General features: G+C 43.0%; 1 non-coding gene across 1 annotated transcript; it reads right to left on the bottom strand.

Annotated features, from left to right (window-relative positions):
- Positions 1–14736: 14736 nt before the first annotated feature.
- LOC145151776 (small nucleolar RNA R71) lies at positions 14737–14843 on the bottom strand. The gene has a single exon (XR_013732331.1). It is a non-coding gene; the product is annotated as a small nucleolar RNA R71 (small nucleolar RNA).
- Positions 14844–15086: the final 243 nt, after the last annotated feature.

Below are 15086 nucleotides of genomic sequence, written 5' to 3'. Positions count from 1 at the left end.
GGAAGTCGAGAATCAATTGGGCAGGAACATTAAGATGCTTCGATCCGATCGAGGTGGTGAGTATCTTAGTTCAGAGTTCCTCGACTATCTTAGGGAATGTGGGATTGTCTCACAATTGACACCTCCCAGGACACCGCAGTTGAATGGTGTAGCTGAGAGGCGTAATCGAACCTTGTTGGATATGGTTCGTTCCATGATGAGTCGAGCTTCGCTACCAATCTCATTTTGGGGGTATGCCTTAGAGACTGCCGCCCATATCCTTAATCTAGTCCCCACAAAGAAAGTTTCCAAAACTCCTCATGAGATGTGGACTGGTAAAGTACCCAAACTAGACCACATTAAGATTTGGGGTTGCGAGGCTTTCGTGAGACGCGAGACTCATGATAAGCTCGAACCTCGAAGTGAGAGGTGTATTTTCATCGGCTACCCACAGAAATCCTTTGGTTACCTCTTCTACAGACCTAGTGAAAATGTGGTCTTTGTAGCTAGGAGGGCTTTCTTTCGAGAGAGAGAAGTTCATAAGCCAAGGAGACAAAGGGAGGCAAGTTGACCTTGAAGAAATTCAAGAGTCAAGTGGTGAAGGAACTTCAAACCCTAGCACTCAACTTGAGGAGGAAACTCCTGTTGAGCCAATTGACAAGTCTGTACCTCTGAGGCGTTCCACAAGGGTTAGGAATGCACCTGAGCATTACTATGGATTCCATATTACTACGGAAGGTGATACACTTATCAGTGATGAGACACTGATAGGTCTGGATGAACCTAACAGTTACGCGGAAGCCATGGCAGGCCCTGAGTCAGCCAAGTGGAAAGAGGCAATGGACAGCGAGATACAGTCCATGTATGACAATCAAGTTTGGAACTTGGTTGAGAATGTACCAGGTCGTAAGACTGTAGGGTGCATATGGATCTTCAAGAAGAAGACCGGCATGGATGGTAATGTACACACTTATAAGGCACGACTGGTTGCAAAGGGTTTCTCACAAACTTCGGGAGTTGATTATGATGAGACCTTTTCTCCAGTGGCCAAGATTAAGTCTATTAGGGTTCTGTTAGCCATAGCTGCATTTCATGACTATGAAATATGGCAAATGGATGTCAAAACTGCTTTCCTTAATGGAAAGTTGGCTGAGGATGTTTACATGAGTCAGCCAGAGGGTTTTGTCAATACAGAGTACCCTAATAGAGTGTGTAAGCTTGAGAAATCCATTTATGGGTTAAAGCAAGCACCTCGCAGATGGAATCTTTGCTTTGATGAGAAAGTCAAAGAAATTGGCTTTTCTAGGAGTGAAGATGAATCTTGTGTATATGACAAGGCTAGTGGGAGTATAGTTAGCTTTTTGGTATTGTATGTGGATGACATACTACTCATAGGAAATGACATCCCAACTCTGTAGGAAGTTAAGTCCTGGCTTGGGAAGTGTTTCTCTATGAAGGACCTAGGAGAAGCTGCCTATATTCTAGGGATCAGGATCTTGAGAGACCGGAGTAAAAGACTAATTGGACTTAGTCAGAGTACCTACTTGGATAAGGTGCTGAAGAGATTCGGCATGCAGGACTCCAAGAAAGGAGAGTTACCCATCCAGAGTAACGCCAGATTGAGTAAGACACAAAGCCCTACTACTGAGGCTGAGATAGCAGAAATGAGTCAAATACCTTATGCTTCGGCTGTAGGATCGATCATGTATGCTATGATGTGTACTCGACCTGATGTAGCCTTTGCTTTGAGCATGGTTAGCAGGTATCAGGGGAACCCTGGCAAGGCACACTGGACTGCGGTAAAGAATATCCTCAAGTACCTACGGAGGACTAAGGACTGGGTCCTTACCCTCGGTGGGAGTGAAGACTTGAGAGTTGTAGGGTATAGTGATGTTAGCTTTCAGACTGATAGGGATAATTTCCGCTCTCAGTCAGGCTGGGTCTTTACCTTAAACGGAGGAGCAATTTCTTGGAAGAGTTCCAAGCAAGAGACAGTGGCTGATTCAACTTGCGAATCAGAGTATATAGCAGCTAGCGAGGCAGCAAAGGAGGCGATATGGCTGAAGAACTTCATTGGAGACCTTGGAGTTGTACCAGCTATTAAAGAGCCAATGGAAATTTTCTGTGATAGTGAAAGTGCAGTTGCCTTAGCCAAGGAACCAAGGGATCACGGGAGATCCAGACACATCGACAGAAAATACCATTTCATCAGACATCGAATAGAAGAAGGACTCCTCGTGGCAAAGAGGGTATCATCGGATGAGAATCCATCAGATCCCCTCACGAAGGGACTGACTCGGGTTAAGCATCTCCAGCATGCTCGAAGCATAGGGCTGAAGGATGATATTAGATTTAGTAGTTAGATAACCTTGAAATTTGTAAAGTGTAATTGACATTAGATGATGAATAAAAGGTGTTTTATTTATGAGTAAAGTGTTGCTATCTCTTGTCGATCGTTTACTATATTTCTTTTGCATGTTTTGACTTCCAGAATAATTATGTTTGGTATATCATATTATTCGAACCTCCACAGTCGGTCATATGTCAGAAGTAGGTATGAATCAAGACTGTCATGATTGGTTGCAGAGGTCTAAGTTGTTGGACATGGCTACAACACTCATGAGTGCTCATAAGTTTTGAGCATTGGACTCAACCCACGCTCACTGGAATCACTTCATGGAATTTATCACGAGTGATCGTGAGACGGTAATATCATATAAGTTTTCAAACCTAGATATATGATTTGTTACTTATGAGTTGGTTATGCATTGATTGTACGAAAACGCATTGGTAACTCGATGTTATAAAACGTGCTCTTGTGTATAATTCAATGAGTAGTTGAACAAACATATGAGTCGAAGTTTATCTGTTCCTTCTTGGATTAGAAGCTGATATCTGGGCCCCTCGATGATTTTGTTTTGACCTATGTACCGGGCCCGGTCAGAACTAAGTTGATGTGTTCAATTAAGTTCTTTGTCAAACAAATCGGAAATCGGGAAACAAACTGCTGGACAATAAGTAAGACATTGTTCCATGTATTTGTCCGGCTGATATCTAGAACAGAGGATTATATGATCACTTATCTTAAATGGCGTATCATCATCTTCTCAGTTCCGAGAGACCTTGAAATAGCTACGATTGCTGATCGGTTCCTGAAGTCATACTTGCAGTTATAGTTATTTGACTTATCCAAGTGGGAGACTGTTGGATAAGGTGTCTAAGTCCATAACTATTTCTGGTATGTACTTGACCCGACCCGGCATGGTCCATTTGGGTTGCATGGCACCATGCAATTGGATAAACTAAAATGAGAGAAATAACACTTAGGGTTTATTAATATATTATACGTTCTAATATATTAATAATATTATTTAATTAGTTTGATCAAGAATTAATTAAGTGATCAAAAGATAACTAATTAAATATATGGGTAGATTATGTAAATCTTCCATATCTTATATAGTGGGCTAAGAGGCTCCATGGATTATCAAGTTGGGTTCCAACCATAGGATGCTCCATGGAGTTAACCCATGGATCATGAAATGAAGAGTCATGTTACATTAGGGTTTACCTAATGCAACACACTATATAAACAAAGGTGTTCTCCCCAAAATCAGTTACACTAAGAAACAAGAGGGCTAGAGCCGATTTTGCAAGTGTAAGATTCTCTCAAAGTTTACTCCTTTGCATTTGGTGTTGTGTGAAGCATTTGAGGCATCACACTTGGGGTGCTAGGCTCACAAGGTTTCAAGGATCATAATCAACAACAAGGTAAGTTATTCTATCTTTCATTCAAGTTATAAATGTTCCCCATGTATGCTAGATAGGAATATAACCTTGGAATTCCACTTTGCATGATAATTAGACAAACATAGATCCAAGGTTATTAGGGTTGCATGTACACTTACGAAGTGTTAGAATGCTCAAAACCCATCAGCTGTATCGAGAGTTCAGCAACACGAAGCCACCAGAGTTTGATGGGATGCAGGATCTGATCGCTGCGATGAGATGGATTTCTGACATTGAGGAATGCTTCTATACGTGTTCTTGTCCAAAGCATCTGAGAGTTCGGTTCGCGCTGAACCAGCTTCGCTTGGGAGCGAAGGACTGGTGGAAGTTTGTGACCGCGCACTACTCTCCTGCAGAGTTTGCCGCGGTGACCTGGGAGAGGTTCACTGCTATGTTTCGTGATGAGTACGTTCCTCCGGTGGAAAGGGAACGTTTGGCCCAGGATTTCTTGACCCTCAAGCAGGGTACCGAGTCTGTTACAATGATCACCAGGATGTTCCATGAGAGGGCGATGTTCTGCCCTGAGCACGTGTCTTCCGAGCAGGCACGCATGAGTCGGTATTTGAGAATTTTGAGGAGAGACATCCGCGAGGTCGTGGCGAACTAGTCGTATCGGACATTTGCCGAGCTTCAAGAAAATGCCCGGAAGAGGGAGATTGAGCTTGAGACTCAGGCCAGGGAGGAGGCAGAGTCTCAAGGGAGGGATCGGCGACCGGTACAGTCCCAGCCGGCAGCCAAGCGGGCCAAGCCCGCCGATTCGAGATCAGGGAACCAAAAGAGCCGCACTTGTGACAAGTGCGGTAAGAGTCATGAGGGGGTTTGCAGAGCAGGGTCTTGCTACAAGTGTGGCAAGGAGGGGCACATGGCCAAGGATTGCCTCAAGGGGTTTGCAGTACGTTTCCACTGCAACCAGACTGGACACCGGAAGGCCGAGTGTCCGCAGCTGCGGGGGTCAGCCCAGGGAGCATCACAGGGATCTGCCCCTGCTGCCGTTCGAGCTGTAGAGAGTCAGCCAGCGAAGGCCGAGGCGCCAAGGGCTCGCGGGAGAGCCTTCCATTTGACAGTGGAGGAGGTCCGCGCAGCGCCAGATGTTGTGGCGGGTATGTGTTCTTTCATCTATTTATTTTGAGATTATGGTGTTATGCTTATTTTATGACATGCGTAGGTACGTTTCTTGTGAGTTCTGTACCTGCTTTGGTGTTATTTGACTCGGGTGCGAGTCGGTCTTTTATGTCGTTAGCCTTTAGTCAGCACATCAGTATCTGTCGAGAGGCGTTGAGTCGACCTTTGCGAGTTTCCATAGCTGACGAGAGAGCGGTGTATGCCACTGATGTGATCCGAGGATGTGTACTCGAGATCTTCGGCGTTGAGTTTCCGATTGATTTGGTCCCGATTGCGATGGGAGATGTCTGTGTCATTGTGGGCATGGACTGGTTGAGCAGGTTTGGAGAGGTTATCGACTGCGAGCGACAGTTGGTGACCATACGAGACCCTAGTGGGGGAGTTCTTATGGTTTATGGCGAGGGTACCTGTTCTGGGTCAGCATTTTGTTCGGCCGCTAGAGCGAGGCAGAGCCTACAGCAGGGCTGTAGTGGGTTTGTGGCTTATGTGGTGGATACGAGAGTAGATACAGAGAGACCGAGTTCGGTCGATGAGGTCCCGATAGTGCGTGAGTTCCCGGATGTCTTCCCCGGGGAGTTGCCGGGCGTGCCTCCCGAGAGGCAGGTAGAGTTCCGCATCGATTTGGTTCTGGGGGCAGCGCCTATCGCCAAGGCGCCTTATCACCTTGCGCCGCCATAGATGCAGGAGTTATCCTCGCAGCTTCGAACGCTGCTGGGGAAGGGGTTTATTCGACCGAGCAGCTCGCCGTAGGGAGCGCCGATCCTTTTTGTCAAGAAAAATGATGGTTCACACCGGATGTGCATTGATTACCGGGAGTTGAACAAGTTAACGGTCAAGAACCGTTACCCATTGCCGAGGATTGATGATCTGTTCGATCAGTTGCAGGGAGCATCTTGGTTCTCCAAGATAGACTTGAGGTCTGGATATCACCAGATGAGGGTGCGAGAGGAGGATATCCAGAAGACGGCGTTCAGGACTCGTTATGGGCATTACGAGTTCGTGGTGATGCCTTTTGGGCTCACCAACGCACCGGCAGCGTTCATGGATCTCATGAACAGGGTGTGCAGACCGATGTTGGATCGATCGGTGATTGTATTCATCGACGACATACTGGTGTATTCGAGGTCCAGAGAGCAGCATGAGGAGCATTTGAGGGAGATCCTTGGAGTTCTGAGATCGGAGAGGCTTTACGCCAAATTCTCCAAGTGCGATTTCTGGTTACGAGAGGTCCAGTTCTTAGGACACCTCGTCAACCAGAATGGGATATTGGTCGATCCGGCCAAGATTGAGGCGGTGATGAGTTGGGAGGTGCCGAGATCCCCCACCGAGATAAGGAGTTTTCTGGGGTTGGCTGGCTACTATCGGAGATTTATCAGGGATTTCTCCAAGATCGTTGTGCCTCTCACCAGGTTGACCCGGAAGGGTGTGGCTTTTTCGTGGGGACCGGAGCAGCAGACCTCGTTTGAGACACTTCGCCAGAGGTTATGCGAAGCCCCGGTGTTAGCCCTCCCGGAAGGGATGGAGGATTTTGTGGTGTATTGTGACGCATCGATATCAGGGTTGGGTGCAGTACTTATGCAGAGGGGGCATGTGATAGCGTATGCATCGAGGCAGCTGAAGCCTCATGAGACGAGGTATCCCACCCACGATCTGGAGTTGGGGGCAGTGGTGTTCGCCCTCAAGATCTGGCGTCACTATTTATATGGGGTTCGGTGTACCATATACACGGACCACAAGAGCTTGAAGTACTTGATGGATCAGCCCAATCTGAATATGCGCCAGAGGAGATGGTTGGACGTGGTAAAGGATTACGATTGTGAGATCCTGTACCACCCGGGCAAAGCTAATGTTGTAGCTGATGCCCTGAGTCGCAGGGCGGAGAGTGCCCCGATACGAGATGTTTGTTTGAGATTGACAGTGATGACTACGGTGTTGGACACCATTCGGGAGGCCCAACAGAGGCCGTGAGACCGGAGAACCGCAAGAGAGAGCAGGTGATTGGACAGGTACCTGAGTTCGTTACCGATAGCCATGGGATTATGACCTTCCAGGGTCGGATTTGGGTGTCGTATGCAGGCGGGACGCGCACCACTTTGATGGAGGAGGCGCACCGATCGAGGTTCTCGATCCATTTCGGGGCCACTAAGATGTATTTGGATCTGAAGAAAGATTACTGGTGGCCCTGTATGAAGAGGGATGTAGCATGGTTTGTTGAGAGGTGCTTGACCTGTCGCAGGGTTAAGGCTGAGCACCAGCGTCCGCACGGCAAGTTGCAGCCACTTGAGGTTCCCCAGTGGAAGTGGGAATAGATTTCCATGGATTTTATCACCAAATTGCCAAGTACCGCGAGGGGTGTCGATGCGATTTGGGTGATTGTCGACCGGCTGACGAAGAGCGCTCACTTCCTTGCTATCAGTGAGAGCTCTTCTGCAGAGAGATTGGCAGAGTTGTATGTGAGGGAGGTGGTATCGCGGCATGGAGTACCGATCTCGATTGTGTCAGACCGAGATGTACGTTTCACTTCCAGGTTCTGGAAGAAGTTCCATGAGGAGTTGGGTACGAGGCTGCATTTCAGTACCGCTTACCACCCACAGACAGACGGGCAGAGTGAGCTGTTCCCATGTCTAAAGTCAGCTGAAGATGGATGAGCTGTTCCCATGTCTAAAGTCAGCTGAAGATGGAGCTTCACATGAAGAAGATCGACCTCGCCACTACTACCCCATGGGAATTTGTTCCAATTCTCTCTCTATGTTTTTGTTATTCTTTATCATGCATAATATGCAATGGGGACATTGCATAAATTAAGTGTGGGGTAGGGGGTTGGTTAACTTTAGTTAAAATTTTAGTTAAATTTTGAAAATTTTGAAATTTTGCATTAAAATTGCGAGGGCTAATTTACAAAATTTTGGTAAAGCAATTAGGGATCATGCTAGTATTATATTTGATGATTCTATGAAGACCCAAATGTTTAGTTGAGCCTATATAGGTTATAGTGCATTTGTGGCCCCCTTTATTCTAGTGAAATCATGGGACAAAAACACAACCTCGTTTAGTTTGAGGGATGCAATATGTTTAGCATCGTGTACCAGAAATGTATCCAGGAAAATTTTTATCTTTAATCAATAAAGGTTGAAGTTGAGCGCCCCTGCTTAAGCATGTAGGAATTGAGTGGAAAAAGTGAGATACATGTAAAAAAAAAAGAGAGAGAGAATTACAAGAAAAGTTTGAAGAAATTTTGGAGCAGTTAAAGTGAAGATACCCAAAAATCAAAGAAAATCAAAAAGGAAGAATTCAAAGAAATTAAAGTTCAAATTATCAAGAAAGTGAAGAATTCCAAAAAGCTCCATAGTGGTATCGAAAATTGTAATTTTTAGAATATGTATGCTTGGGTTGCTCAACCAAAAACACCTTGAGACTAGGAGGTTTTCTGCGGATGGATTCGGAGAGATGCATAAAATGAGCATTGTTCAAAAGAAGTGGGCGAGTGTTTATGAGGATTGTGAGTATTTAGGATGAGGGGGGTCGTTTAGGAAAAATTTAGACACAAATGCATGCGTTGCGGTCTTGGCATAATGGCTGGGTTTGATTGGGATTGTCTTATGTGATATTAGTGTGTTAAAATATATTTTTGCTTGGGGGCAAGCAAAAGTCAAGTGTGGGGTATTTTTGATATTTGCATATTTAGCCATATATTTAGTATAGATTTTTATCAATTATTAGCTAATTATTTGCATATTATGGACAAAAGGTACTTAATATTGCTCAAATTATATTTTCAGTTCAAAAAAGAAGCTCGGAAGCTAAAGGAAGTAGGAGTCATGAACGAAAGCTCGGGAATGGAAGAAAGAAGAAAAAGGCTTAAATCTGAAGCTACTCGGCAAGTAGGGTCGTCTACTCGACGAGTAGACATGAAGATTCGCGAAGAAATACGAGAAGTCCTTGCCGCATATGGATTCAACAAGGGGACTCGTCGAGTCCGTTATCTACTCGACGAGTAGCCTCTGTTTTGAGAAAATTATAAATAAACTTCACAAACCCGAATTGAGGACTCTCTGGCTTTTTGGAGAACTTACTTGGCGACTAAGGAACTTGCTGGAGATCAGAAGAACGTTTGAAGAACCCTAATCCTTCATTCTTAAGAGATTAAGGCACTTTAGGTTTAATTTTCCACTTACCTTCGAATAGAATTATGTTAGGTTTATATGAATTCGTTTTTAAGCTTGCTCTTAATCATTTACAAGTTTCGATCTTTGGGGTAATAACACCTTTAATTTATGGAAAATCCCGTTTTTGGGAAGACTTGGATTTTAGGGTTTTGATTTTTGACAAATTAGGACGTTTTAGACGTAAATTTTTACATTCATAGACTCCTGGGACATTCCGAAGCAAACCCCTGAAACAATTTATGGATTTGACCGGTTAATTTCATCAGAACGGATTTTGACTCGAGCAGTTCGTCCTACTCGCCGAGTAGTTCGTGGACTCGGCGAGTCCATGTTGCTGATGCCCAGTATTTTGCCATTTTTAATACTTTAGGTATTTTATTTGTGGTCTTCTTGTTTCTTTGTTGTGCAGGAACCATGTCTATGAGAGGACAAAGCTCACGAGGAGGCGGTTATGGGGAAATCCCATGGTTGACTTTTCCAAGCATCACCAACAAGTCTTCACTCACACGAACAAAAAACAAGCTGGAGGCTTTGAGGCGGAAGGAAATTTATGTTCCTAATGAGTTGGACTGGTCATGGATGGGGCAAGCTGGGCTGGAAGAAGCACTAAGCCATTATTTGGTCAAGTCTTGTGAAATTAATGGGGTACAAATAATCTGTGACGGGTGGAGTCGGTTGTTTAAGCTGCAAGAGCCGGTATATCAAGAGCTTTGCTGGGAATTCTTTGCTACCATCTCTTTCCGTGGTGGTGATGACTACTATAGTCCAAACATTATTTCATTCTGTCTTGGAGGAGAGTTTCGCCAGTGTAGCATGGCAGAGCTGGCATGGAGGCTGGGAATTTATGATCAGAATGAGATCATGTCTGAGACTTTTGAGTCATTTTTGGAGCAATGCCACAAAGACTTGCCCGAGGGTGTTGTTGCCTCTACTTGGTGGAACACCATTGCCAACCAAGTCTACATTCCTTCATCCGCTCAAGAGGGGATGATCCGATCCCCGATTCATCGCCTAATACATCGTCTGATCGCAAGCTCTATAAACATGCGAAAGGATGACGATAAAGTCCCCACTCTAGACATCTTCTACATGTGGAGTATTATTACTCCTAATGTATTTTGCAATTTGCCATATTGCATGGCAAAATACTTGGCCGAGGGGGCAGTGAAAGAGCGGGTGACTTCAAAAATCAATGGCGGCATGTTTGTGACAAGGCTTGCAAGAACCTTTGGTATTTTGGACCGCCAAAAGGCACGAGCATTGACCATGATTCCTAGTCCTCCCTTCACCACAACTTTATTTAGGAGGGCTAGGATCATTGAGGATTATGGAGGGGGCCATGTTAGCATTCCAAATGATGATGAACCGTTGGTGCCGGAAGAACCGGGAAGGAGGGTAAGGCGAAGGAGAGAGCGCGTGCCACGAGACCCACCGGTTATTCCGGTGGATGAGGAGCTACCTATGGATTGGTATAATGTGGAGCAGCGAAGGTACCAAGACGTTCTCGGGCGGGGCGTGAACTATGTCAATGAGTCATTTACTTATTTATTTGAGCAAATGCATTTTGCGCCAAGGCCCGGGCCCGGATTCCCGTATGTGCCCAGTTGGGATGAAAGGTTGCAAGCGAGAAGAAACCAAGCGGGCGGAAGTGGAGCCGGAGGAGATGAAGACGAGGAGGAAGATTGATGCTTTTTTTATTGTGTTTTTGATGTTTAAGACTATTTATTTTTATTTGTGTTGAGTGTTGAACTTGTAGGATGTTTAAGTAGGAACTTGTTTTCTTTTATTACTTGTGGTTGTTTTCTTTTCAGATTGAAGGATGGGATGCATGCAAGAGTCTCAATAGTCAAGTTTAGAGTGAGGATCGGGTCTAGATGAGAATGTGCATAAGTTAGGGTCGAGTCTGTTTTCAAGAAGGGTCTTAGAGTGTTATTTGTTGAAGAAAAATGAAGAAAATACATTGAGTTATCATACCCAGCCATGTCAAAAACGGAACCCAAAAGCAGAAAATTTATATTTCTCACTCAGCGATGGACTCGCCGAGTGCACAATACCTACTCGACGAGTCCGAGTCCAATTTCACGATTTCTCTGCTTGATACGCTGCTGCTCGACGTGTTTCCGTATAGACTCGACGAGTCTACCACTTTTTCATTCTCAAGGCTTATATTCTGCTCATATTCACTACGGGTCGCGCTCATATTCCTTAGAGTTTTAATTTCTGAAGATTTCCGAGTATTTTTTCTGCATTTTTGGAGCCTTCCCACACAAGATATAACACCCAAGACATGGATGACCTGTTCCCATGTCTAAAGTCAGCTGAAGATGGAGCTTCACATGAAGAAGATCGACCTCACCACTACTACCCCACAGGAGTTTGTTCCAATTCTCTCTCTATGTTTTTATTATTCTTTATCATGCATAATATACAATGGGGACATTGCATAAATTAAGTGTGGGGTAGGGGGTTGGTTAACTTTAGTTAAAATTTTAGTTAAATTTTGAAAATTTTGAAATTTTGCATTAAAATTGCTAGGGCTAATTTACAAAATTTTGGTAAAGCAATTAGGGATCATGCTAGTATTATATTTGATGATTGTATGAAGACCCAAATGTTTAGTTGAGCCTATATACGTTATAGTGCATTTGTGACCCCCTTTATTCTAGTGAAATCATGGGACAAAAACACAATCTCGCTTAGTTTGAGGGATGCAATATGTTTAGCATCGTGTACCAGAAATGTATCCAGGAAAATTTTTATCTTTAATCAATAAAGGTTGAAGTTGAGCGCCCCTGCTTAAGCATGTAGGAATTGAGTGGAAAAAGTGAGATACATGTAAAAAAAAAGAGAGAGAGAGAATTACAAGAAAAGTTTGAAGAAATTTTGGAGCAGTTAAAGTGAAGATACCCAAAAATCAAAGAAAATCAAAAAGGAAGAATTCAAAGAAATTAAAGTTCAAATTATCAAGAAAGTGAATAATTCCAAAAAGCTCCATAGTGGTATCGAAAATTGTAATTTTTAGAATATGTATGCTTGGGTTGCTCAACCAAAAACACCTTGAGACTAGGAGGTTTTCTGCGGATGGATTCGGAGGGATGCCTAAAATGAGCATTGTTCAAAAGAAGTGGGCGAGTGTTTATGAGGATTGTGAGTATTTAGGATGAGGGGGGTCATTTAGGAAAAATTTAGACACAAATGCATGCGTTGCGGTCTTGGCATAATGGCTGGGTTTGATTGGGATTGTCTTATGTGATATAAGTGTGTTAAAATATATTTTTGCTTGGGGGCAAGCAAAAGTCAAGTGTGGGGTATTTTTGATATTTGCATATTTAGCCATATATTTAGTTTAGATTTTTATCAATTATTAGCTAATTATTTGCATATTATGGACAAAAGGTACTTAATATTGCTCAAATTATATTTTCAGTTCAAAAAAGAAGCTCGAAAGCTAAAGGAAGCAGGAGTCATGAACGAAAGCTCGGGAATGGAAGAAAGAAGAAAAAGGCTTAAATCTGAAGCTACTCGGCGAGTAGGGTCGTCTACTCGACGAGTAGACATGAAGATTCGCGAAGAAATACGAGAAGTCCTTGCCGCATATGGATTCAACAAGGGGACTCGTCGAGTCCGTTATCTACTCGACGAGTAGCCTCTGTTTTGAGAAAATTATAAATAAACTTCACAAACCCGAATTGAGGACTCTCTGGCTTTTTGGAGAACTTACTTGGCGACTAAGGAACTTGCTGGAGATCAGAAGAACGTGTGAAGAACCCTAATCCTTCATTCTTAAGAGATTAAGGCACTTTAGGTTTAATTTTCCACTTACCTTTGAATAGAATTATGTTAGGTTAATATGAATTCGTTTTTTAGCTTGCCTACACTGAAATCATGAACTAATTTCGTTAGTTTCTGTTTGGGGAAGACAAATTTGCTCCTATGGTTTAATTTACTCTTTTGATTAATTGTTAGTTGGTGATATTGTTAAATTAAGCTTGTTAAAGACCCTTATGCATTAACTGCAAGTATTTTCTGTTAATTGCTAAGTGATTAAGCTCCATGAACATCTCTTAATTGCTTATCTCATATAATTTATGTGAACACAATACTATATGCCTAGGAATAATGAACATGAAACTAGGATTAATTAGAAAATGGGTAAATTAATGTGTGAGCTTGTATGATACACCATCAACAAGAGGTTCATTGAATCACCAAACTTAATTAGCTAACTACAAGTCTTATTTAACCCGAATAATCAACCTAGGAAATCTATTAGTTTAATCAACTCGCCATTGTTTGAATTGGTATGTTTTCTAAGGATTAGTGATAGCGAATGCGAATCTAATCACTAGAGTCGGTAACCAATAACAATTAATCTATTATATTATCATAAAAATTAACCATAGGAGTAAATAAGTTGAACCTAAACAGAAACCCTTTTTGATCATTGAATTTAGTTTGTTTTTACGTGTTTTCAGCTTTTAATTGAGTAGTAAATTTTTAGTTAAGTTTCTAGTCTTGCAAAACTAGAGAAACACCTATTTTCTATTACTTGTTTTTAGTTAATTCTAGTTTTTAGTTTTAATTTTTCGTTCCCTGAGTTCGATACCCTATTTATTTAACTACACCACAATTGACAGGTCCACTGCCTTTGTGTGTCAATTTTATAACTAAAAGTAGGATTAAAACTAGTTGAATTTACACACCTCAAGTTTTTGGCGCCGTTGCCGGGGAACGGTTAAAAAATTAGCACTAATTTTTAGTTTTATCGATCCGTTGTGTGAGATTTATCTTGCACAAAGTTATTTTTTTTAGGTAATTTAGTTATTAGGATTAGTTTTCATAGTTTTCTATTTTAGAAATTTAATTAGATTTTTTTTTCTGTTTTTGCCTTGAACTCGCCGAGTGCAATCGACGCTACTCGGCGTGTCCAGCGCTGTTTCACAGTTTTTAATTTGATTTTCTTTTTGTTCGTTTTACGCGTTTTTCTTACTTTGGTTGCAGTTGTTACATGACCCGAGGATCCAATACGTCTTTGGTTCCTCCACTTGAAGACCCGGAGTCCGCTCTAAGGAAGAACAAAGGAAAAGCCGTTGGAGAATCCGCTTCTTCAAAGAACTCACCTCTGAAGAATCTCAAATCCGTTTTTAGCAAAAAGAAAAGCAGCAAATCAGGAGCATCCAGCACCTCTTCCTTGGAAAACGAAGACCCAATCAAGGAAGACATCGTGAACGAGTCCGAAAGGGAAGAAAGCGAATTTGAAGAAGGTAGCGATATAGAAGGTGATTTTGACAACACCATGGCGAACATCGATGAAGTTCCTATGGGCGAATGGAAGAAGAGGATACAAGATGATACCGGTCCGGGACTTGTGCAGCCCGCAATTCCCGCGACTGCCACTTTTGAGCTTAAGGGTCACATTCTTGCTCAACTCAAGGAGATCCCCTTCTATGGAAAAGACCACGAAGATGCCTATAAACACTTGGATGAAGTCAATGATGTAGCTGATTATTTTAATGTTCCAAATGTGCCTCGCGAAACCCAGCTGCTTCGTATGCTTCCAGTTACATTCAAAGGTGCTGCAAAGGATTGGCTCAAGTCACTCCCTCCCGGATCCATCACTACATGGGCTAAGATGAAGGAAGAATTTATTGACCAGTTTTGCCCACCCTCGAAAATAGCCAAGTTGAAGAAAGCTATTGCCAACTTTGAACAACAACCTGGAGAGTCCCTTTATGAGGCATGGGAGAGATATAAAAGTCTACTAAGGAATTGCCCACATCATGATCTTAATAGCCAACAAGAAGTCTCCATTTTCTATGATGGAGTCAATGTAACAACTAGGCAGCTCCTTGACTCGCAAGGACCCCTCACAAAGAAGGCACCCCCGGTGATCAAACATTTAATTGAAGAATTCTCTAAGCATTCTAGAGAATACCACAATCCAAGGAATGATATGACCAAGGGATTGGCTTATGCAGCTTCTGAAGATTTGTCGGCAGTTATGGCAATGTTGAAAACCATGGATAGGAG

This window comes from Lactuca virosa, chromosome 1, assembly GCF_052849685.1.
Source record: "Lactuca virosa cultivar CGN04683 chromosome 1, Lactuca_virosa_CGN04683_v6, whole genome shotgun sequence".
NCBI lineage: Eukaryota > Viridiplantae > Streptophyta > Magnoliopsida > Asterales > Asteraceae > Lactuca > Lactuca virosa.
The sequence above is the reverse complement of the archived record's forward strand: the minus strand, read 5'-3'. Positions and strand labels throughout refer to the sequence as shown.